The sequence below is a fragment of the Callithrix jacchus genome, chromosome 12, assembly GCF_049354715.1.
Source record: "Callithrix jacchus isolate 240 chromosome 12, calJac240_pri, whole genome shotgun sequence".
NCBI lineage: Eukaryota > Metazoa > Chordata > Mammalia > Primates > Cebidae > Callithrix > Callithrix jacchus.
In genome coordinates this window covers 110498573-110524582 of record NC_133513.1, presented here as the reverse complement: position 1 = coordinate 110524582, position 26010 = coordinate 110498573, and the positions used below count along the sequence as shown (strand labels likewise).

At 44.7% G+C, this 26010-nt stretch overlaps 1 long non-coding RNA gene across 1 annotated transcript in view; it reads right to left on the bottom strand.

The window, feature by feature from the left end:
* The window catches only part of LOC144578511 (uncharacterized), a 145370-nt gene that overhangs the window by 100610 nt on the left and 18750 nt on the right, over nt 1–26010 (bottom strand). The window lies entirely within an intron of this gene.

Genomic DNA, 26010 nt, shown 5'->3' with positions numbered 1-26010 from the left:
CCTGGTCCAGAATCCAATCCAGGATGACACGTTCCATTTACTTGTCATGTCTCCTTAGTCTGCCTGAAGCTGGAACGATCTTCAGTTTTTCCTTTGTCTTTCTTGGTCTTGCTTATTTTGAAGAGTAAAAGCAGTTATTTTGTAGAATGTCCCGCAGTTGAGTGTGTCTCATGTTTCTCATGATCAAATTCAAGTTCAGCATTTTTAGCAGAACACCGTAGTACCAACAGGGATGCCAGGCCTTCTCAGAGCACCGTGTTGAGAGCTATGCGGTGTTGATTTGTCCCTGTTAACCGGGGATGTTAACTCCGATCTTGGTTCACATGGTGTCTGGCAGGTTTCTCCATGGTAGAGTTACCTTTTCCCTTCCATCATTCATAAGTGTCTTTTGGAGAGGGACTTTGAAGTTATGTAAATATCCCATTTCTCATCACAATTTCGACCAATGATGTTAGCATCTATGGAGGATTCTGGCCTGAAACAAGTATTACTGTAGTGGATGCCAATGTCCAACCCCGTCATTCTTTTTTCATCCATTATTTGAAAGCTACTGTAATAAAATCCTCCCTCTTATTTGTGTATCCTGGAAGTACAAATTCATAAATTCTTGTTTTCTTCCCCCGACCTTATGACTTAAAATAAATGTGGCCAGGCTCATACCTATAGTCATACCTCTAATCCCAGTACTTTGGGAGGAAAAGTCCAGAAGATAGAGACCAGCCTGGGCAACATAGACAGACCTATCTCTATAAAAAATTAAACAAAAAATTAGTCCAGGAAGGTGGCACATATGCCTGGAGTCCCAGCTACTCAGGAGGCTGAGGCAGGATGATCACTTGAGCCCAGGAGGTTGAAGCCGCCATGAGCCATGATCATACCACTGCACTCCAGATCCTCTGGACAACAGCAAGACCCTGTCTCAAAAACAAACAAGATAAATATTATAGGGTTTGCAGTTGTAAGATTGCACTCTTCTGCTATTAATCATACCCATTTTCAATTACAATGATTACCAATATTTGCTATACTTGCTATGTTTCAGCCAAATGCTAAGCATTTTATTCACATTACCTCATTTAATTTTTACAGTGACCCTACAAGACAAGTCCCATTATTTCAGATGAGGAACATAATTCTGTGAAGAGACTACCATGGCAAAATCAGCAGTATCATTGCTGCTATAAACATTGCAGTACAAATATCTGTTTGAGCCCCTGTTTTCTATTTATTTGGACATATACTTGGAAATGAATTGCTGGATCATATGGTAATCCTATGTTTAGTTTTTGGTTTTGGTTTTTTTGAGGACCACCATACCATTTTCCAATAACCAAGTAGCTTCTAACATGCCACTGCCCAAGAAGATTTCCTTCTCCAACCCTCAAGTCTACTCTCTGCTCTATTTCAGAACCATGGGATGGATAATAATAATGAGCTTCAGCTGTAGCCTCAAGGGATCCAGAGAGCCACTGAAAACACCACTCTGCCCAAAAGGCCTCTAAATCAGGAATCCGAATGCCCCACACATGGGGAACAGAACTTTGACTCTCATAAGCCCCTTCTACTGTGAGCAGGGAACTATCCTTCCCTTAAACACAGATGCAGACAGAAGTGGGGATCCACTTCGGCAGACCTGGAAGGGATGATGGAGATGCACACGGAGAGTCCTAACCGCAAAAATACAAGTGTCTGCTCTGCCCCTCTGTCTAATTATGATCCAGTGTCTCTATGGCCCCCAGGGACCAGAGACTTGTTTGTTCGAGCTGACATGTCTATTATTACTCTTTAAGTAGTTAGGAGAATCATTTGCAGTGTTCATTAATCAGTATCACCTTATGGATTACTAAACAGCAGCTCTGCTTTAGCTAATGAGCCCCAATAGTGTAATATTTTACATATTTTATAGCAAGACAATTAAGCAATGCCTTGCTTTCATAGCCGACCCTAAAATAAATCATTCAAGATACAAGGAGGAGAACAGGTAACAGTGCATAAAATGTGTCTGCGATTAGAACTGGGGAACTTAAACTATTCTCCACCCACCTCCTTGTCACACACACACTCTACCTACATAGAAATAATAGGTTTTCAGAGCTTTTTTGCTCAGTTTCCGAGCTTCAGGATTACAAAGTAGTAGTGTAAAATGTATATGGTTCACAGGCAGAGAAGACAAGGGAAAGAAGGAAAGATTAATAAGCTGTGTTTCATCACTGTAGGCAGGAAGAGATGAAAAATACTAGTATGTATTGAATGTCTGCCTGTGTCGGGTGTTCATGTCCCCCCCTCATTTAAAGTTCATGAAACCCTGTGAGGTAGATGGTTAACACTGAGTGTCAACCTGACTGGATTGAAGGAGGCAAAGTATTGTTCGTGGGTGTGTCTGTGAGGGTGTTGCCAAAGGAGATTAACATTTGAGTCAGTGGGCTGGGAGAGGCAGACCCTCATTCTGGGTGGGCACCACCTAATCAGGTGCCAGTGAGGTTAGAATAAAAGCAGGCAGGGGAAGAGGGAAGAGCAGACTTGCTGGGTGTTCCTGCTCTCATCTTTCTCCCATGCTGGATGCTTCCTGCCCTCAACATTAGACTTTAAGTTCTTCAGCGTTTGGACTCTTTGACTTATACCAGTGGTTTGCCAGGGGCTCCTCAGGCCTCTGGCCACAGACTAAAGGCTGCACTGTCAGTTTCCCTATCTTTGAGGCTTTGGGACTTGGACTGATGATCCACTGGCTTCCTTGCTCCTCAACTTGCAGACAGCCTATTGTGGGACCCTACCTTGTGATCATGGGAGTCAATTCTCCTCAATAAACTCCCTTTCATATATGCATCTGTCCTGTTACTTTGTTCCTCTAGAGAACCCTGACTAGTAGGTATTAGTGTGACTATGGCATAGGTGAAGGAACTGAGACTTGGAGAGTTACTCAAGACCATGTAACTTGTAAATGGCTGCACCAGGGTTTAAAAACTAGCTCTGTATGATCCCCAAGACCCTGATCCTACCAGAACTGGCAGAATCTCTGCCCCCATCAGTTTCTCTGCCAGTTTTCTGAATGCCCTCACTTTCCTAGGAGCATGGGCTGACCTCCATAAACACTCTTTTCTCCTGCCGTGTATTGACTCTGGGACAAAAGGACAGACAGCCTTCCCATGCCTCTTATGTCTCTTTGGCAAGACCCCTCTACTCTGTCCAGAACTCTCATTTGTCTCACCCGCCATTAGTCAATCATAAAGATGTCAGTGGCTGATGATGAATTTATGAGTTTAGCTGCCAGATAAATTGTGTCGCCTCTGCCCTGCAATTCTAGGAGTAAAAGAAAAACAAATTCCAGACTCAATTCTACTAATCCTACTAAAGAGATTTTAGCAATAAAAGGTTTTACCCAAAGCCCCCCACCACTCACCCACAACCACCCACACCTTAGATCTACTGCTCTACACTCCCGTCCAAGCACATCACAGGTCTTAGGGCAGCAGAGGGACAGGCATGTGTTTGCAGCTGCTCTGAGCTTGGGCCACTGCCATCTACCAGCCTCTGGGTGGACCCAGAAATTCAAGACTCACCAAGGGCACAGCTTCCCCATCTGTGAAACAAAGCAGGTTCTCCTTTTTTGCCTTCAAAGCACAAGTTCCCAACCACTGGTAGGGTCTCATGGCTGCTTCCCTGAGTGAAGACACAGTCCCTAGGGCTGGTCCTAGTTCTATTTACTCTAAGGGTTCTCTAGGGGCTGTGGCTAGCCTCCCATGACTATAGGCCACCTGCCAAGAAGGAGCCTGTCACTATGAATGAGGCCATGGTCAAACTTTGTAGTCAAGCAACTCAAATGTTTACCAGTAGGAAACTGTTTATATTATGTACATAAACAATCTGCCATACAGTGAAATACCATGTAGCTATGAAACAAACAAATAAGCCAAGTCTCTCTGAATAGAAATGGAAAGATCTCTAAGATATATTCTGAAGAGAAAAAATTACAGAGTATCTAACGTATTACCTTTTATAGAAAAGGGAGAAATTGGACTATATTCCTATTTGCTTGCATATATGTTTTAATCCCTGAAATAAGACACCAAGGAGAGTGATTACTTCTTCTTGCACCTTCTAGGCAGGAGGGCTGGACATATGGGGACAAAGTTGATAAGAATTTCATCAGATGTACCTTGACGTGTTAAACCACGTAAAGCTATTAACTATTCAAAAGACATTATATTTTAAACCTCACAAACACCCAGAAAGGGGCAGAGTATAAGTCAAACCAGGCATATAGGATTCCCAAGCCACATCCTGCCATCTTTGGGCTCAGGGCACAGTGGCCTGCACACAAGGTAGACTCTACACAAATGTTTGCATCATGGAGATGCAGAAAGGCCACCATGGCTAGGGACTGAGAATCAGATTTGACTCCAGTCCATAGACCACATTGTGGCGACACACTGGCCCCTGAGTTGGGACAGGCAGAGGGTAGGGCTATTGCCAGAAAAGTCCTATCCCAGTCTGCCTCACCTGCTGGTTTATGAGTCACATCTCTCCAGCAACAAGGCAGGACCCCAAGATCATCTCCAACTTTCTCCAACAAGGAACTCTTCCTCATGCCAGGTTAGAAGGTGCCAACTTCCAAGGTTCCTCTCTAGGTCCATCTGACCAACTAGAGAGCCTTTCCTAATTGGCCTCTCTGGTGACTCTTTCTGGATGCTTCTATCTTATTACCATTTGATGGCAGGGTCCCCGAGGGCACAGACCCTGTGTAGTGTTGGGTATGTCTCTTTCCCCCACAGGCAGCATGCACAGGAGGTCCCCAACAGTGTCTGTGGAGTGAATGCCTGACATTACAGAAGCAGCAGCTGTTTATGACTATCTCACTATGAGATAAATTGATGTGATTAGAAGCAGCACATTGAAGGAAAGACTCGATGGCAACAAGTGGTGACAGTTGACAGCACAACAGAAAGCCGTCAGAAGCAGACACAAGCATTCCCACATCTCTGCAGTCCGGGGCCATTTGGTCCTGTGGTTACAGGGCTCACCAAATTAGAGCTCAGAGTCACTGTTGTTCAGGGTCAGAACCCCAAACCCTGAGGCCATAAGTGGAGATGGGAGCCAATGCTGTAGGCAGTGAGTCTACCACATCAAAGGCACCAGAATCTCACCAGGGGTGGGCCTGACCATGAGGTGGGTCAGCACATGCCCTCCCAGGCTCATATCTGGGTGAACGTCCTTCAGGGGGGCCTGCAGAGAGGACGATGGCAAAGCACAAAGCACACCTTGTCCCAGAAAGAACAAAGATGCCCTAGAGTGGAACAGCACTTACCAGTGCATTCTAAGACAAAAGGAAAAAGGCAGTGAGGAGAAAGCAGATCGTGGCCACAATATCAATAACGGCCATTTCCTGAGAGCCTGTGATGGGCCAGCCATGGTATTAGACCCCAGAGGCACTGTAGTGGGTGAGACAGGCAAGGCCCTTGCTCCTCCCAGCTGATTCTAAAGGTAGAGGCAGGCAACGAACCAAGTAAACACCTAGGAAATAAACTCAAGAATGGCATATGCTGCTCAGAGCATGAAATGGGATGATAAGAGAGTGACTGGGTGGTCACAAGAGCAGGTGCTTGGAGAAGGCCTCTCTGCTGAGGTGATAACCTGAATGGAGGCTGGCCTCTGGAAGAGGCAGTGGCCATGCTGAGACTTGAGGATAGATAATTCTAGAATACAAAGCAAGCCAGAAGACTAAGACAGGAACAAGCTCACAGTGTAACAGAAATAAACCCGGTAAAGGCAGGGTGGGGTAAAGAGGGGAAGGTGTGGGAGAAGATGAGACTGGAGGTATCTCCAATGGAGCCATCTCAGAAGGCCGTGGAGGCCCTGATGAGAAGCCTGGGTTCCTTCTTTCCTTCCTTCCTTCCTTCCTTTCTTCCTTCCTTCCTTCCTTGCTTCCTTCCTTCCTTCCTTGCTTCCTTCCTTCCTTTTTTCCTTCCTTCCTTCCTTCCTTCCTTCCTTCCTTCCTTCCTTCCTTCCTTCCTTCCTTCCTTTCTTCCTTCCTTCCTTCCTTTCCTTCTTTCTTTCTTTCTGACAGAGTTTTGCTCTTCTTGTCCAGGCTGGAGAACAATGGCACAATCTCTGCTCACTACAACCTCCACCTCCCAGGTTCAAGCAATTCTCCTGCCTCAGCCTCCCAAGTAGCTGGGATTACAGGCATGCACCATCATGCCAGGCTAATTTTTGTATTTTTAGTAGAGGGGTTTCACCATTGTGGCCAGGTTGGTCTCAAGCTCCTGACCTCAGGTTATCCACCTGCCTCAGCCTCCCAAAGTGCTAGGATTACAGGCATGAGCCACCAGGCCTGGCTGCCTGGGCTTATTTCTTGATGAGAAAAACACTGGAAGGCTTTAGACAGGACAGGGAGGTGACCCATCACATCATCAGAAAGCAGGAGTGGAATGTGAAGCACCAGACAAAAGGCTACTTTGGGAGCCAAGGAAAGATGGTGGAGGCTTGGACTTGGAAGGAAGCAGTGGAGATGGATGGAAGGGATCAAATGTGAAATATATGTTTGAAGGTAGATGTGTTTAACTACTTGCTGATGGAATGGATATGGTGAGTGAAGGAATAAAAGGAATAGAGTGAGACTCAGCCTCACCTTTATGTGTCCCTTATTTCTAGCACCAAGCATTGTCCACAGCAGGATTTAACTAATACTTAAATACTTAGATGCTCAGCTGTCTGCTGGCAGTTCGGCTGGTTGGTTAGTTATTTAAATGGTTGATCAATTGAATAGTTGCTTAATTGGGTGGACTAGTGGGTAGTTGGTTAACAGGTGGATGGGTAGTTGACTGGTTGGATGAATGATTGGCTGGATGGATGGGTGGATGGGTGAATGAATGGCTCGCTGGTGGTTGGTAAGTGGGCAGTAGAGAGGTTGGTTTGCTCACTAACTGGCTTAATGTCTTCCCTAATCACTGCACAGTCTCTCCTTCCAGGGTCCTTGGGATCCAACCAACTCCTTTGGCCCTGATTCCCTGCCCTGGGCAACACCAACACTTGTCATTCCCTTCTAGGTCCTGCACTGTCCAGATCCTCCAGGACTACTGAAGGACCAATACTGAGCACCTGGTCCTGAAAGACTTTCACTGCAGAGGACGGGTATACAAAGCAGGCCCTGACTCAGGCAGAGCACCAGCTTTGCCTCGCAGAAGATGGGTATACAAAGCAGGCCCTGACTCAGGCAGAGCACCAGCTTTGCCTCGCAGAGGACGGGTATACAAAGCAGGCCCTGACTCAGGCAGAGCACCAGCTTTGCCTCTTAGTGAGGTGTGATCCTAGGCAGGTCATTCTACCTCAGCTCCACTTTAATAGAGTGGAGCTAAAAATATCCGGACCGCCTGCTCACAGAATCATGAGAATCAAAGGAGAAACCACGTGTGAGGGTGTCCAACAGATGTCAGGAATGACACTCATCCTGCTCTAGCAGTTAAGGAGAAAGAGTTCCTGCCTGGAGACGCATCTTCCAAGTTCTAGGCCCTTGTGTCTTCCTCACTTGCTGCCACCCTCAAAGCCAGCCTCATTTGTACCTGAACCTCAGCCCTCTGCCTTGGTGAGAATCAGTGTTTCCTTGTCTTGCCCTTCTCTGCCTTAGACCCCTTGCTCTCTGCTGTGCCAACATCCACCATGCATGAACCCTGCCCTGATTGTACGTTAGACAAAGCTCTTGCAATGCCATCTGCCTCTGGTTCTGCATTTGGAGAGAAAAACTTGTCTCCTAGCTGTTGACCTCAAGCCCAGCCCAAGCACAATGCCTAGAACTTAATAAGATCTCAATAAGTATGTGTGCGTGAATGAATGATGCCTCACTGATTTCCAAACTGTGTTTTGCCTAGGTGTATAAGTTAGCATTTGCTGCATCACTAACCACCTCAAAATGTCATAGCTTAACAAACACATACTAGTTCTCAGAATTCTGTGGGTGGCCTGCATTTCTGGCCTAGGTAACTTGTCTAGAGCCAGATAGTCTAGAACAGCCTCACTCATGTCTGGGACTGCTGAGATGACTGGGGCCTCTCTCCACATAGTCTCTCATCTTCAAGGAGGCTAAGGTTGATTTTTCCACAAAACGGCAGATGAATTTCCAGCAGCAAAAGAACACAAGTCCAATGCACATGAACTTAAGAAAAAACATCAAACATTTGCTATCTGCTAGATAAGGCAAGTCACACAGCCAAGGTCAGAGTCAACCTAGGAAGGGACTGCACAAGGGCATTGACACAGGAGGCATAATTGATTAGGGGGCATTAATGCAACAACTTACCACACTTGATGACTCAGAACAGTCTAAACTCCTTGGAGAAGCAGAGCATTGAAGACCACCAGGGTAGCCAGAGAGATCAAGAAGCAGCTGGTTGAGAGTTGTCAGGTCTGGCCAGAATCCTGAGAAACTGGAACCTTCTATCAACATGACCCCACACACATACCAGCTTTCACTTCTGTATTAGTCAGTTATTGACACATAATGCCGCATAACAAACAATCTCAAAATATCAGTGCCTTCTATTCACAATAGCAAAGACATGGAATCAACCCAAATGCCCATCCGTGATTGACTGGATAAAGAAAATGTGGTACTTATACACCATGGAATACTATGCAGCCATAAAAAGGAACGAGATCATGTCCTTTGCAGGGACATGGTTGGAGCTGGAAGCCATTATCCTCAGCAAACTGAAACAGGAACAGAAAACCAAACACCACGTGTTCTCACTTATAAGTGGGAGCTGAACAGTGAGAACACATAGACATAGGGAGGGGAAAAATACACATTGGAACCTGTCAGACAGGGAGAAGGGAGAGCATCAGGACAAATAGCAAATGCATACAGGATGCCAGGCTTAATACCTAGGTGATAGGTTGGTGGGTGCAATGAACCACCATGGCACATGTTTACCTATGTAACAAACCTGCATGTCCTGCATATGTATCTTGGATCTTAAAATTAAATTAAACTTTTTAAAAAATCAGTGCCTTACAACATATTTATTTTCCTTGCTTGTGGGTCTGTGGGTCAGTTGGGGCTCAATTGTGTTTTAGGCTCATCTGGGATTAGTCTCTTCCACGTGTCTCCTTGTGGGGTCAGGACCGAAAGGGCAGTGGCTGCCCACAGCACATGCTATTCCTAGCAATGGCAGAAGTCCAAGAGAGAGAGCCCAGCTGTTCAATCACATTCAATCTTCTGCTTACATCACATCTGTGAACATCTCATTATCCAAAGCAAGTTACACAGCTAAACTGGAAGTCAAAAGGCAGGGAGATGTCCCCTGCATTCCACGAAACCATGCTAGGTGTAACTGTGGAATACTCCTACACAGAAGTGAAGAATTCAGTCCAATTTTGCAATCTGCTCCAACCTGCCACCCTGGCCCTCCTGACCTTTCCGTTTCCTCCACCCCATCTCCATCACTTCAAAGCTAGAAGTACAAGCAGGTCAGCCAGCATTTCCCTGAAAGGTGTCCAGCACTTTCCTGGAAGCTTCTATGCTCCCAGTTCCCATAGTAAAAATGGCCAAAAAGATGCCATGGGCATAAGGTTCTGTCTTTCCACAGAAAACAAAGCCCTGAGGCCATTTGGCTACATTTGGCAGAATAGAAAAATAGGCAGATTTTGCCTATTTTGACACTTGTCATCATTTCTTATATCCAATGTCACTAGGATCTGACAGACAAGGCTGAAAACAGCACTATTGGCTGATCTCCATATCTGACAGGGACGCTTGTCCAGGACATATTTTTATGATTAACAGTTAAGACAGAAGAACCCTTTTGAGGTGACTGGGCAAAACTTCTTCGTGGAACATGTTGATTTTAACCCCCTGGGCAGAGCCCTGATTGTCTTATCTTGCAGAGCACCCTTATTGAGTTACTATATTCTCTTAACACACTTAAAGGGAGATCTCATTCATTAGCTCATAGCTCTTCCACAGGCCCCAGGAAGAGGAGTCAAGGGGATGTTAGAAAACAAGACCCTTGTCTGGGCATAGTCGTTCACACCTGTAATCCCAGCTTTTTGGGAAGCCGAGGCAGGAGTATCACTTGAGTCCAAGAGTTCAAGACTACCCTGGGCAACAACAGCAAGACCCCATCTCCACACAAAATAAAAAATGAAAACTAGCCGAGGATGGTGCTATACACCTGTAGCATCCAGCTACTCAAAAGGCTGAGGTGGGAGGATCACTTGAGCCCAGGAGTTTGAGGTTGCAGTGAGCTATGATCATGCCACTGCAGTCCAGCCTAGGTTACAGAGCAAGACTCTGTTTCAAAAAAAAAATACAGTTTTTAGGGTGCACCTGCTAAGTGCCAGGTGCTACATCAGAGGCTTCAAGGATACAAGCAACAATAAGGCCTGGCCCCTGTCCTCACCAAACACACACTGTGGGAGAATCATAAGGAAGAGGAGATAGTAGTTGGTGCAGATAATAAATCCTACAGGAATTTTGAGGAAAGGGAAGTTCCAGAGACTGGCTGAGCAGAGATGGTGCCACTTGAGATCATCAATATTCTGTATATAAGAGAACTAAGGTTGAAAAAGATGAAATGACTGGCATAATAAGAATGGGGGAGCCAGGCGCGGTAGCTCATGCCTGTAATCCCAGCACTTTGAGAGGCCAAGGCGGGTAGATCACCTGAGGTCAGGAGTTCTAGGCCAGCCTGAAAACCATAGTAAAATCCTGTATCTATTAAAAATACAAAAATGAGCTGGGCGTGGTGGCAGGTGCCTGGTAGTCACAGCTACTTGGAAGGCTGAGGCAGGAGAATTGCTTGAACTGAGATTGAGCCACTGCACTCCAGCCTGGGTGACAGAGCAAGCATCCCTCCCAAAAAAAAAAAATGGATAGGGGAACCAGAATTGAGTCTCAGTTCTCCTGAATTTGAGTTCCAGGCATGTTTGGGATGTCAGAGTCTTCCCCTCACTGACAACTTTCCAGAACTGTCTTGCTTAGTCTTGTCTCAAGACGATATAGATGGAAATGGATTAGAATAAACTCCACCAACACTTTCAAAACCTAGGTTCTATATCTGGCTTTGGCACTTTTTGGTCATTTAATCCCCTGCAAGGCCTTCTGTTGGAGCCTGATTTCCTATGTCTATACAAAGGAGTAAAAATCAGACAACACCAGAATTGCAAGAGGTCTTGCAGGATAACTAGTACAGAAGATACCCGAAGCCCTTCCCACTGGAAGAGAGGTAGCCTATACTTGCATACTTCGGATAATAAAGAACTCAGCACTCTCTAGGGAAGCATCTGCCATCTTTGGACGGCTCTGTTGGAAAGTTCTTAAAGTGAACTGATGTTTATTTCCCTGCTTACTCTAGCAGTGGATCTTTAAACTCCCTCTTTCGGACAAGTAGAACCCGTTCTCCCCAAGGAAAGGTCTTCCCTCATTTGAGGACTCGACTCATGGGACCCTAACCTTCTGCTTTCTGTTGGGTATCCCTGGTCCCTTCCATCACTTCTCACATGACCCAGTTTCAAGTCTCTTTAGTAACTTGAGCTCTCTTATCTGGAAAGGTTTCCACTGCTTTTCGGAGCTCCAACAACCAAGGACAGAAGGCAGCGGGGAGTTCTCACCAGCCCACTGCAGGGAAATCCTTCCCTCCCCAGCAATTGCATTTCCATCCTCACAACGTGACATTGGAGTGGCACTTCCTCCCACACTTGTGACACATACTGGGCTTCCTTTCAGCCAACTAGGTCTGTTTCACATGTGTCAAGAAGTCACATTTCCCTGGTTTCTTATTGAGAGATTGCATCTGGACTCATCCAAATTCTGAATCTTACATCTATCTTGGTTTTCTTCCTCAATTCAGATATCTGCTCCAATAGATATGAATGGCTCTGTCTGGATACTAAGCGGCACACACAGAGAATGAGACTCCATAAGGCCAGGCAAAGATCACCCACCAGGGTTGGAAAAACTACCAGAACTCACACAGAACTGGGAGATGTTCAGGTCCTACCTAGCCAGAGTGGATAGACTTCCTTTAACATCCAAAGCATCCCACAGAGATCACAGAGGGCAAACGAGTCCTAAACTAAAGGCTATTCTAGACACATTCAAATAAAATTTAAAAATAAGTTTTGAAAGGATGGTGCTATTCCCTTAGTAAATGAACTGCGTCAAAAACAAAACACAACATGTGTTCAAGGAAAACAACAAAGTCTACACACTCAACAAATAATAGTCACATGTCTGACATTCAATAAAATATTACTAGACAAGCAAGAAGCAAGAAAATGTCACCAAAACCTAGGAGAAAAATAAGCCAATAAAAATGGATTCACAAATGGTATTTAAGAAAATAATAAAAAATGTGAAACAGAATGATAAAAATGTAACATCAAAATAAGTACAGTATGCAGCTGAAACAGTACTTAAAGGGAAATTCATAGCCTTGGTACCTATCTTAGAAAGGAAAAATGCTTCAAATCAATTATTTGCAAGCTTTCAATTTAGAGAAGAGCTCATTAAATTCAAAACTAACAGAAAGAAGGAAAAATAAATATAGGAGTGGAAATCAATAAAACAAGTAATAGAGAAACTTCATGAAATCTACAGTTGGTTATTTAAAAGATCAGTAAAATCAATAACCTATAGCTAGATTGAACAAGGAAAAAGAAAAGAAAAACGTGAATTGCCACAACAGATTAAAAAAGGGGACATTAGTACACATTCTACAGATGCATACACAAAAATAGGAAAATATAAGAGAATTGTATATATAACTTTACATGTATTAATTCAACAACTTACATAGAATGGAAAATAGTTGGAAAAGGCTGGGCAAGACAGATCACGCCTATAACATCAGCACTTTATGAGGCCAAGATGGGAGGAACACTTGAGCTCAGAGAGTTCAAGGTTACAGTATGCTGTGATCATGCCTGTGAATAGCCACTGCATTTCAGCCTGGGTAACAGTTGAGAACCTGTCAGAAAAAAAAAGAGAGAGAGAGAGAGAAAGAAAAAGGGGGAAAAAAGAAGAGAAGAAAGAAAGACCTTGTCAGAAAAGAGAAAGAAAGAGAAGAAAAGGAGGAAAAGAGAAGAAAGAAAGAAAATTGCTAGAAAGATAAAAATTACCAAAACTTATGCAAAAATAAAGAGAAAATTTTATTTCTAGGTCAAATTAAGAAATTGAATTTATGATAAGAATAAAACCTCTTAGAGAAAATTGTAGACCCAAATGACTTTGTTGGTAAATTTTAACAAACTCTTAAGGAAAAATTAATATTAATCTTACACAAACTCTTCCAGAAAATTGAGGAGGAACACTTCCCAACTCATTCTATGAAGCCAACATTATCTGATAATAAAGCTAGAGAAAGACATTAAAAGAAAAAGAAAGAGACCAATATTCTTCATGAACATAGACACAAATATTCCTAATAAATATGAATGAATCAAATTTGGCACTATTTTTAAAAGGTAATACAGTATAACCAAGTAGGATTGCTAGGTTAGTCTAAAATGTAAAAAGCAATAGAATTCACCACATTCACAAAATAAAGGAGAAAAATCATTTGATCATCTCACAGAGGCAGAAAAAAAGCACTTGACAAAATTCAACACACTTATGATTTTAAAAAAAACCTCTCAGCTGGGCACGGTGGCTCACACCTGTAATCCCAGCACTTTGGGAGGCCAAGGCGGGTGGATCACTTGAGGTCAGGAGTTGGAGAGCAGCCTAAATCATACCACTGCACTCCAGCCTGGGTGACAGAGCAAGACTGCCCCCAAAAAAACAAACAACAACAACAAAAAAAAAGAATCTCTCAGCAAATTAGGAATAGAAGAGAAATTCCTCAACCTAATACATGGTATCTGTGAAAAACTTACAGCTGCCATCACACATCCTAGTGAGAAAGTTGAACATTTTCCCCATAAGATCAAGAAAAGGCAAGGATGATTTCTTTCACCACTTCCATTCAGTATTGTATTAGAGAGAAATAACTTCTGAAATAAACTAAATAAATATAAATGGAGGGATATATTATGTTCATGGTTTGAAAGACTCAATGTTGTTATGATGTTGATTCACCCCAAATTAATCTAAAGATTTAATGCAATTGCATACAACTCCTAACAGTCTTCTTTGTAGAAATTGAAATGCTGATGACTAAAACTGACATGGAAATACAAAGAACTTTGAATAGTCAAAAGAATGTTGAACATGAGGAACAAAGAGAAGGAGTTGCATTACTTGATTTCTTGCTATGTAAGTTATACAAGTAATAGATAGATAGATGATAGATAGATAGATAGATAGATAGATAGATAGATAGATAGATAGATAGATGATAGAAGATAGATAGATGATAGATAGATAGATAGATAGATAGATAGATAGATAGATAGATAGATAGATGACTTACTTGGGAAACTACAGCAATTAAAACAGTGTGGTTAATTGATGTTTGACAGAGGTGCCAGGACAATTCAATAGCGAAAGGATAGTCTTATCAACAAATAGTACTGGAACAAATGGATATTTATCCAGAAAAAAAATGAATCTTGCTCCACAGCTCATAAATGCACCAAAAAAATGAGCTCAAAATCAATACTAAGCCTAAGCACAAAAGTTTAAATTATAAAATTTCTAGAAGAAGAAATAGGGGAAAGACTCAGATCTTGAGTTAAGCTAAGATTTCTTAGATAGGACACACACACCACTACACACACACACACACACAAAACAGAAGAAATCATAAAGTGGATTTCATCAAAATAAACACTTCTGCTCTTCAAAAGACACAATTAAGAAAAATAGTAGGCAACCAACAGACAATAAGAAAAGATTCACAATACATGTAGCTTAAAAAAATGTGCATACAGAATATATAAAGAACTTTTACAACTCAATAAGAAGACAAAGGCTGGGCGCGGTGGCTCATGCCTGTAATCCCAGCACTTTGGGAGGCCAAGGTGGGTGGATCACGAGGTCAAGAAATCGAGACCATCCTGGTCAACATGGTGAAACCCCGTCTCTACTAAAAATACAAAAAATTAGCTGGGCATGGTGGCGTGTGCCTGTAATCCCAGCTGCTCAGGAGGCTGAGGCAGGAGAATTGCCTGAACCCAGGAGGCAGAGGTTGAGGTGAGCTGAGATCCCGCCATTGCACTCCAGCCTGGGTAACAAGAGTGAAACTCAGTCTCAAAAAAAAAAAGAAGACAAAGAACCCAAAGAAAAAAGCAGACAGAAGATTCGAACAGCCACTTCTCAAAAGAAGATATACTGATACTGAAAGATGCTTAATATCATTACTCATCAGAGAAATGAAAATTAAAAGGATAACGAGATGCCGGGCATGGCGATTCACACTTGTAATCCCAGCCCTTTGGGAGGCTGAGGCAGGTGCAATATAGCTCATATGTTCAAGACCAACCTGGGTAACATGGTGAAAACCCGTCTCTACAAAGAATACAAAAATTATCCAGGCGTGTGGCATGTACTTGTAGTCCCAGCTACTCAGGAGGCTGAGGAGAAAGGACCGCTTGAACCCAGGAGGCCAAGGCTGCAATAAGCTTGAGCCCTGTACTTCAGCCTCAGCAACAGAGCTAGATACTGTCTCACCAAAAAAAAAAAAGAAAAGCAGATAATGCAATTCTACTACACAACCACTGAAATTCCTAAAAACAAACAAACAAATAATGCAGAATAAGCCTTGTTTATAGGGTTCTGCTCCTCCAGAAGCTCCCACTTTGGGGACCAGAACCTCAATTCAACTATCAGAAGTGATATTTCCAGTTTGAGTACTTGGCCAAAATAATATTTGGAGGGGTCGCTATGATACCTATGAAAGAATTTGCCGAGAATGAGAAGAATTCACTGAACCAAATCATGAAGTAAAAATTCTAAACGTTTACAACTCAGTGACCTTACTATGAATGATTTTCAGGGGATTCTGATATTGTCAATCTGCCTTTCCCTTGGCCCAGGCATGGCTGAGAAGGGGCCACGTTGTGGTGGTGAGAAGCAAAGGCTGGAGTGCAGTGGTGTGACCATGGCTCACTGCAGCCTCCACCTCCTGGGCTCAAGCCATCCTTCCATCTCAGCCTCCCTAGTAGCTAGAACTATAGGTGTGCACCACCATGCCCAGATAATTTTTTTTTTTTTTTGAGACAGAGTTTCGCTCTTGTTACCCAGGCTGGAGTGCAATGGCGCAATCTCAGCTCACCGCAACCTCCGCCTCCTGGGTTCAGGCAATTCTCCTGCTTCAGCCTCCTGAGTAGCTGGGATTACAGGCACGCACCACCATGCCCAGCTAATTTGTATTTTAGTAGAGACGGAGTTTCACCATGTTGACCAGGATGGTCTCGATCTCTTGACCTTATGATCCATCCGCCTCGGCCTCCCAAAGTGCTGGGATTACAGGCGATAATTTTTTTATTTTTATAGAGGCGAGGTTTTGCCACATTGCTCAGGCAAGTCTTGAATTCCTGGGCTCAAGCAATCCATCGGCCTCAGCTTCCCAAACAGCTGGGATTACAGGTGTGAGCCACTGCAGCTAGCCTCGTGTTACCCTTACTAATAAACCTACCTAACTTTCTCATTGCCTGGAGATGCTCTGCTGGTCTTCTCATGGGCAGCATCCCTTGCTACTGTATGCTAGGGGTGTCAGCAGAGCTACCCTGCACCCTTTCCCAGCTCTGTGTCACAGCAGAAACCACCCTGCAAGCGACATTTCCCAGACTCCCATGTCAGCCCATGAGAGGCAAGGAAGAGAGACTGGAGGGCGGGAGGAGGGAGCAGCCAGGGTCTTTCTCCTCCTGACTCTACCTTGGGGTGTCTTTTGGGCAGCAGCTCCTCCAAGCTTCACTCCCACTTGATTCCAAATCACACTGGGCTCCAGTAACACCATCTCTTCCCTCCATTTCTCCAGCCAGGCGGGACAGTAGCTCCCTCCCCTTGCTATTCTCTGGGGTACTTTATTGAAATAACCCTGTTTGGCTTCTGGGCTCCTCCATACCACCTGCATCCCAAATTGCCTGTCTTACACTCCCCCTGTTGTAAATACCTGACATGGTTCCTGTTTTCCTGGTCTTCCCCTGACCATACAGATGTTTGGTCACCTGGTACGCAGGACCCTTGAGAGCTGCAGAACATTAATTGTCATTGCTTATGGCTGTTCCCAGCCCACCGTCAGTGCCAGTCGCTATCAATCGCTTTGCTGGGAAAGCTTTGCATCTCTCCGATCCCTTTAGTAAAATGCCTGCTGCTAATTACTTATTACCCAAGGGGATGGGATGGCTTCTTTCTGTTTTAGAAATGTTATGGCCAGATGCCTGGCCGTGGGTATTTGTTTCTGGAGTTCATCTCAGTGTACAAATTGGTTGGAGCGGGGGAGAATCGTATCATTTTCCTTTAGCTGAAAAGAGTAACTTACTGAATTAGATCCCAGTTAAGAGTGGATTTTTTTTTTCTCATCATTGGTCAGAAACCAAGACACCATGTCTCTCTCCATGTAACACATACACCACGTCTCCACCCTGCCCACACCACCCCTACGCTGACAAGGCACAGCAGCTCAGGCCTGAGGCTATTTGTTTAACAAGTTTACACACAACGTGGTTCCAGCTGAATTTGCATGGTGCTAGGTTCTATGGGTTTGTCAGACAGAAATGCCCCCCATCAAAATCAGCTACATAATTTGCAGGACCCAGTGCAAAATGAAAACACGGGGCAGCTTATTTAAAACATGTCAAGAGGAAAACAGGAGAGCTTTGATCTTGAACTCCTGATCTCAGGTGATCCACCCACCTCGGCCTCCCAAAGTGCTAGGATTACAGGCATGAGCCACTGGGCCCAGCCAACAGGAGAGCTTTGAATCAGGGACAGGGTCTTATGCAGATGCTCAAGTGCATGCCTGGGCACCGGGCTCGTCCTCCACCTCCCCCAGCACAGTGCCCCAGTATTGCAGCCTGCTTTAGGAAGACTGGATTTAAGTACCTAAAACAGTGCCACTTGACATGGGATCATTGGGCTTGCATGATCCCAGAAGGTGACTGCAACAGGGGCAAAGGAGTTCTCTTGGCCACATGGGTAGCAGCACAGAGGAGGGAAGAGAGGAAGGAGGGAGAGCCGCCTAACCTGAAACAGCCAGAGCAAGGGGACCTGTTTTACCAATTAATCACGTTGTAGGCTCGGTCTCCATCCGACATCTCCTTAGATTCCCCCATTACCACTCTTTTGCCCCCAACTCTTCAAAAGCTCAGTCGCCCTCCTCAAACGCTTTAGCTATGGGACTTTGCATTATCTGCCCTAAACCTGAGCAAACTAAGGGAGAGGGGGATCCTTCCTTAGCCTGGGTCAATGCATATCAATTAACCACAATAGCAGATCACGGTAATCTACACACAAGAGAGAGCTATATATTGACATAGGAGTTGACAAACCTACAGGCCACATAAGGTCACAAAAGACACCTGGACTTTTGGGACAGACCCATCTCAGGACCGGCAGCAGGGCAGGGGAGCCACAGACATAGTCCAGATGAGGGAGGGAATCTGGGTTTGAATTGCAGCTCTGCCACCTGCTAAGTGATCTTGGATAAAAGGTTCCATGCCTTTGACCCTCAGTGTTATCATCTGTAAAACAGGGATGACATCTATCTTATTTGAGGATTAAAGCATTAGCTTTACATACATTAGTATGTAATAATAACTTTTATATAGTATGTCATGAGACCTGGCCTAGAGCATGTGCAGTAGTGGACTCTCAAAAATGATAGTTTCTGAATATAGATATATGTTATACACATGGCTATGCCCATATGTACATATATTGATATAAATCTGTGTTATACATGCATATTTATGTATACTTTCATGCATTCAGGTAAAGGTGGCTGCATAACCATTCTATCGAAAAACTTTCTCCAAAGCCACTCATTGCAACCTCAACTGTCCCTTCAAATCAGCTCTGCAGGTTGTTCTTTCCCTGCCTTGAGGACAAAGTCTCTGGCAGGTCCCAGAGCTTTTCTGCTTTGCAGTCAATTTCAGTCCGAAGCATAGTCTCATTTCAGTAATTAAAATTTCAGGCCCAGTGTCATAATTACTAACTCCTTACTCTCCCACCAATGTAGGGTCCCTCCCCAGCTCAGGCCAGCTTTAGCCAGGGAGGCCCAGGGGGGACCAGGGGCAACAGGGTGATCTCCTCTCCACTTCCCAGCCTTGTGCATATCCTCCTCTACTCCCCTCGACCCCCAGGCCTCCAGGTTTGGAAAAGAAGAGGGAGAAGAAGTGGATTCAGTTGTAATCTTGTGCCTTAACTGGCTATCAAAGACGTTCAAAGTTCACTTTCTTGAGAAGTGTTTTTTCTGGGTTTCTCTGGAACTCTCCCTGTAGGAATCTCTCCTTCTCCTGCTACTTAAGACACTGCATCCCCTTCCAGAGGTCCCCTCACTCAGATTTTCTCAGTTGAGGTCACATTGCCTGACTAGCCAAAGTCAACTGTCTCCTGCAGGTCTCCTTGGCTCATGGGAAGACTTACTCACCCAGGTCCCCAATTCCAGGAAACATGGGTCAAGCTTTCTGCTTGAGCCTGTCTCCCTTGACTTGTGAATGACAAGGAAATACTACCTCCCAGGGTGGGGCAGGGCAGGGTGCAGGGAGCAGAAGGAGTTGTAAAATGGGGAAATGTACCACATTTCAACTAGTCCCTAAGTGCTCTGCCCTGACCTCTTTGCTTTAGTCCTTTTTGATCTTCTGGTAGATGTCCTTCTGGCATCTTATTACATGTAAAATATCAAGATACAAGAACCATGTATGGTCACATATGCATTAAAATTTAAATAAATTATGAGTATGAGAAAAATAGTCTGGAATGATCATTTAAAAGTAATTGTACGTTGTTCAGTGAGATTGATTTATTCCAGCTTTTGAGCACGTGCTGTACTTCTAGGCTCTGGTCCTTCAATAGCCCCACCTGGAGAAGACCTCCTCAGGAACAGAACGTACCAAGGGGAAGTAACAAAAGACAAAGCTCAAAAGGGAAGATTGGCAAAAGATGTGTCACATACTCCAGGCTAAGAAGCTTGGATCTTTCCCTTATTCGGGTGGATTCATCAGGCATCCCAGAGGCCCTGAGAGTCTGAGTTGGCAGCTATGGGAATGGAGTATCCATGAGCTATTTTTAGCAAGTCTAGAAGCTTAGCAATAACTATACATTCACCCAAGGTAAACCTGCAAAGGTAAGACATCGAGTTTCTTTGCTTAGTGCTGAAATCTTATTACTACTTCTCATCTCCTGCTAATCAACAATTCAGCTTGGTAGCCACATAGCATTGCCATTTGTAAATGAGACAGAAATTAATTCATTTGTCACAAAATTTAGTCAGTGTTATTTATTAAAAGACAGTGCTGGCCAGACGCAGTGGCTCATGCCCATAATCCTAGCACTTTGGGAGGCCAAGGCAGACAGATCACCTCAGGTCAGAAGTTCAAAACTAGCCTGGCCAACATGGTGAAACCCTGTCTCTACTAAAAATACAAAAGTTAGCCAGACATGATGGCGCACACCTGTAATCCTAGCTACTCAGAGAGGCTGGGGCAGGAGAATCGCTTGAACCCAGGAGGTAGAGGTTGTAGTGAGCCGAGATTGCACCACTGCACTCCAGCCTGGGCAACTGAGCAAGACTCCATCTTAAAAAAAAGAGGGGGGTGGAGATGATTTGAAGAGACCGAGAGTAGAGGTAGGAAAGCTAATCAGAAAACTGCTGCAGAAACAAGAGAGAAGGATGGTGAGAACCTAGATTCTCATGCACATCCATCCAGTCAACAAGGCACTGAGCAGCTACAACGCACCCAGAACTGCTCTCTGTGCTGGCATGAATCACAAAGACAAAGCCCGTCCTGACAGGCAGCTGCTCAACCAATGAACGTGTTGTTAGGGATCAGGATAGATGCTATGAAGACAAAGCCCAGGGTGCTAGAACAGTAGGACAAGGTCCTGATGTTGATCATATCAGTGTGTTTTAAGGTTCTGGGGAGATACAGGGCACCCCAAGAATAACACACCAAGAGAATGCACCATCTATGACCAGAAAATGCACTGCTCTTTACCAAAGAATGAGAAGGGATTGCCTCTGCAGCCCGCACCCCTGCCTTTTCCCATACTTACTACGGTTCCAGCTCAGGGGAAGTGCTCAGGAAGCATTCATTGAGTGGATGAATGAATAGAAACCTCCAACCTAGGCTGACAGTTTATTTAATCTAGTTAACAAACATGTAATACTAGTTTACCATCTGCCACAATCTGTTCTAGGTGCCTTGCAATTATTACTACTTTATCCTTGTAGCAACACCTTAAGATGTGGCTGTTATGGCCAACCCCTCTTTATAGATGATAGAGACTTAGACGGGTTAGGTCTGGCTCCAGGATTTCTGCTCTCAACCTCACCATTGGCATCCCTTCGGCTTGGGAGTGTGTTTCCAATGCAAATTCTCAGAAAACCCCCTATGCACCAACCCACCAAGAGGGTCAACACTCCATTTTTAGCAAGCCGTTCTGCTGATTCAGGTGCTTATTCCCATGTGAAACACACTGGTCCCTACTTGCTGCCTCTCAAACGTATCCAATTATAAGAATTACCTGTGGTCTTGTTGAGACCCATAGCTTCTTAGATGCCCCACTCTGCAAACACCCAGACCTAATGAATCAGACGGAGAGGAAGAGGCAGGAAGAACCTCAAAATCAGTACCTTTTAATCCCCTAATGGACAAGTTAGAAGCATTCATCCAAGCTATTCACATTTTGACTCTGCATTGGAAGAAAACTGGGATGAGACACCATAAAGAGCATGGTTGTGGGTGTACAGGTGGGTGGGTGGATCTGGAGGATGGCAGGTTTATCTTTCCTGAAAATTGAGTCAAAAACAGCAGCTGTTCCATCCCGAAGCTTAGAAGACAGCAGATGGCAAGAGAAGTCACAGGTATAAATCTCCCTCCCCTCAAAGACAGACACCAATGAGTGCACATTGTTCACAGCTTCCTAATCAGAAGGGCAGATTCCACCTCCTGTAGGAATGTTAATGCTGCCTCCATCAGATGTTTGCAGCTCAGCTTCAGAAGGCCGGCGCTCCAGGCAAAAGTTTGCCTTTATTGCTGTCTCTTTGAGAAGCATTAGATCGTCCTTGCCAGGGATTTCCTGTAATAAATACTTTTGTCGTCTTGACTAAAGAAGTTGTTGATCTGAAACACCTTGGGCTGAAATATGACCTCTGCCTACCCCTCCACAGTCACCCAGACTGTGGCAGCGCTGGATCGGGGGAGGCTGAAAAGACAATGAAAGGCCAGGAAAGGACTGAATCACTCGTGAGAAGTGCCATGCCCCTTACCCCAAAACTCCTGGTACCCAACTGCTATTGAAAATCAAAATTGAACAATGAAAAAAGACTTGGGTATAAATTGGCAGAATTTTAAATATCTTAATGTTTATTTATTTATTTGTAGAGACGTCATCTCACTTTGTTGCCCAGGGTAGAGTGCAGTGGTGCAATCACAGCTCACTGCAGCCTCCAACTCCTGGGCTCAAGTGATCCTCCCACCTCAGCCTCCTCGGTTGCTGGGACTACAGGTGTCTGCCACCATGCCTAGCTAATTTTTTAAAATTAATTTTTCTTTTTTTTTTTTTTTTGAGTCTTGTTATGTCGCCCAGGCTGGTCTCAAACTCCTGGATTCAAGAGATCCTTCCACCTCAGCTTCCCAAAGTGCTAAGATTATAGGAGTGAACTACCTCACCCAGTCTGGTAGAATTTTTAAAGTTAATATTGTGAAATAAAAGGATAAGTCCAAACATGTAGCTTTCAGTCCGGCTTTTCATTTAGAATGTACTCTGGAATATTTATGATGCTCAATCTGTTCAAAACAAGAAAATGTGCCAGAGTGGGCCTTACAGGCCATAGGGCTTAGATCCCAATCTACCACCATTTACCAGCCAGTGTGACCTTGAGTGGGCCTTTAAACCTTCTTGAGCCTTGGATAATTTATCTGTAAACAGATGGAAGTCACACCTTGTTCAGCTGACCTCATGGGCTTTTGGAAGATGGCTCTGAAAAGCACTTTGCCAATGCTCTCCCCATGTGAAGGGTTGTTATGGTGTAAGACAAAAGTGAACCCTGGGCAGATCCCAGATCACTAAGTGTCAGACACAGAGGAAGGAGGTGAGTGGACAGTGTGATATCCCAGGGCAAGATATCCCAGGGTGGTGAAAGATGTCTACTCTGTGTGAACAATTGACTTTCATGATGTAATCCATGTCCTCAACTTGGGGATATGAGGATGTGAGACATCACTCATTGAATGAGGGCCAAATGGACCCAAGGAATCAGCTCTTCCCAGACACTATAAAAGTCAAGACCTGACCCTTAGACTCCAACTGTGGAAGTAGAGAGGTTAGAGACACAAGAGGTAGCTTGTAGTGGTCCTAGAGCCAATTGGGTGCCTCTCTTCCTAACTGAACCTCCAGCGACATGTTATTCATGACATTAGTCATGAATCAACCATGGGGACGTATTTACAAGTCAGGGTTCTGCAAAGACAGAATATAACTGTTGGGATACAGAGATTACTGCAAAAGTTGAAAAGAGAAGAGAGAAAAAAATCCTCCTCCACTCAGAAGAGGGGATACCATTCAACTATTAAACCTCTGATTAATGCAGGCAGACCACACAGAAGAGGGCATTTCATAAACCAATTTACAATAAGAGATTGCCCTCTCTCTATGTAGCATTGGTGCAGACTCCACTCCCCTAACACACATGCTGTCAGTACCACCACTTCCAGGTACCACCACCTTCAGGCAGTCTTCCCTGATAATCCTCATCTTACTCTGCAAAATGCTCCAGCATCCTCTCAGTTCCCACGCACACAGTGGAAGAGCTCAGGTTCCTCAGAGCTCAGGCTTTTGGAGTTAGAATGCTCAAGTTAAAAATCCCATTTTGACCACTTTCTGGCACTTACAGGAAAGCCACTTACCCATCTGTGAAATGAGGCTATAATACTCTAACACCATCACGAATTGTTACAAAAAGATAAATGAGCTAAGTACTCAGCACAGTACCTGGCACGTAGTAAGTGCTTGATAAACACTAATCACCAAGTAACCCATTCCTTTGTACTACCATTTCACTTCTCAAACAGGCAAAACTGCATCTCTCCACCTGGACTGAAGTTTCATGAGGATAAAGACTTTTTCTTCTTCATTTGTCAGGTCTTACTGGGTCCAACATATAGGAAGTCCTCAGGAAATCCATGTTAACTTAAATGGAATTGAAAGCCGGTATGTTTCCTTCTGGATGATGAACCAGTGACAAGGAAATGCTAGGTAGAAACACCCTAACAGACAGTCTACGAGTGCCAGTGGAACTCTGCTGCACTGCCCAGCCCTTACAGCTGAGTCCTTCTCCAGAACTTTCCTTCAGCTGGAGGAAGTTGCCTAGATTAAGGTTACGCCTCTCCTTGGTGCAGCTGTGTTCAAGGACTGGTTCATGCAGGAGTACAAAGACCCAGCCCTCGGCCTCGCTCAGGACATCTCTGAAAGGCCATCCCACCTCCAGAGTCCCCATGGGGTCTCTGTGATTCCAACTGCATCACAGCCCAGCTTCTCCCTCTACCCCATCCTGCTTCCCTGATTTGTTAGTAGGTTTTGCTCCTGAGTGCATTTCCTAATCAATGCCCTGCATGCTAATTTGTGTTTCAGACCCAAGGCAGTCTCCAACATGTTTGTGTCCCTGTTCACAGCCAGGACCCATGGGTCAACCCCTTACCCTTGTCATTCAGAAGAGATGATGAGATCAGTCTCCAAGATCATGGCTCATTTGCAAATACACTCTAGCACGTTCTCAGACGACCTCTTCCCCACCTCTGTGCCAGCCAACGCTTCAAAAAGGGCTCCCCTCAAGCTTAGATTTCTATGAAGGCGCTCCCCCTCCCTTTCTAACTTCATCTCCTCTCATGATTTTGATTCTGGAGCCATGCCCTAGTTCAGCACCTGTCTTGGGTCTGGGTCAAAAGCAGACCTTTAGATAAGAATTTATCTTACCATACCCGCTCAGTGGCTCATGCCTGTAGTCCCAGCACTTTGGGAGGCCAAGGCAGGTGGATCACTTAAGGTCAGGAGTTCAAGACCAGCTTGGCCAACATGGTGAAACCCCATTTCTATTAAGAAGACAAAAATTAGCCAGGTATGGTGGTGCATGCCTGTAGTCCCAGCTACTTGGGAGGCTGAGGCAAAAGAATCATTTGAACCCAGGAGATGGAGGTTGCAGTGACCCAAGATTGTGTCACTGCACCCCAACCTGGGCAACGGAGTGAGACTCTGTCTCAAAAAAAAGAGCAAAGTATCTCATTTAAAACTGTGAGTTTGTGAGTAATTAAGGAAGTGCTCCCAGGAAAGACTGGAGTGAGGACATGGGTCGGGGGCAAGCCAGAGAGAAACCAACAAGCGTGTAATCTCAGGTGAAGCCCGGCCCCAGCTGGGGGCCATCCCATGGGGAGTTCTAAAGGCTAAATTATACCTCCGAGTTTGTTCTGCCTGAAGGCAAGTAAGCTGGGCTTTCATATCCCTGCTTCTGTCAGTCCTTGGCCGAAAACCTTCCCAGGGGAACATCAGCCATAGGGCACGTTCAGCCCTCTGCCTGGACAACGTGGCTCCAGTAATGCTAAAGTAGCATCTCGAAGCACCAAGGGAAGCAGAGCACAGAGAAGGTTGTGGGTGGGAACACAAAAAGGGCAAAGGGAGCACCCTTTTACATGAAGGACAGTGCTCCAGCGGCCCCCTCTATAGCACCACCAGTGACATCTAACTCAGGAGTGGAAAACACAGAGTGCATCCAGGGGATACTGAGGTGCCAGGAAAAGAATACCAAGCTTGGAACGGAATCCCAGCCCTGGCCGTGGTCTGCTGTGTGATCCTGCTATGTGAGATCAGCACCTCTCTGAGCCTCAGTTTCACCACCTGTAAACTCAGGATAATAAGGCAAA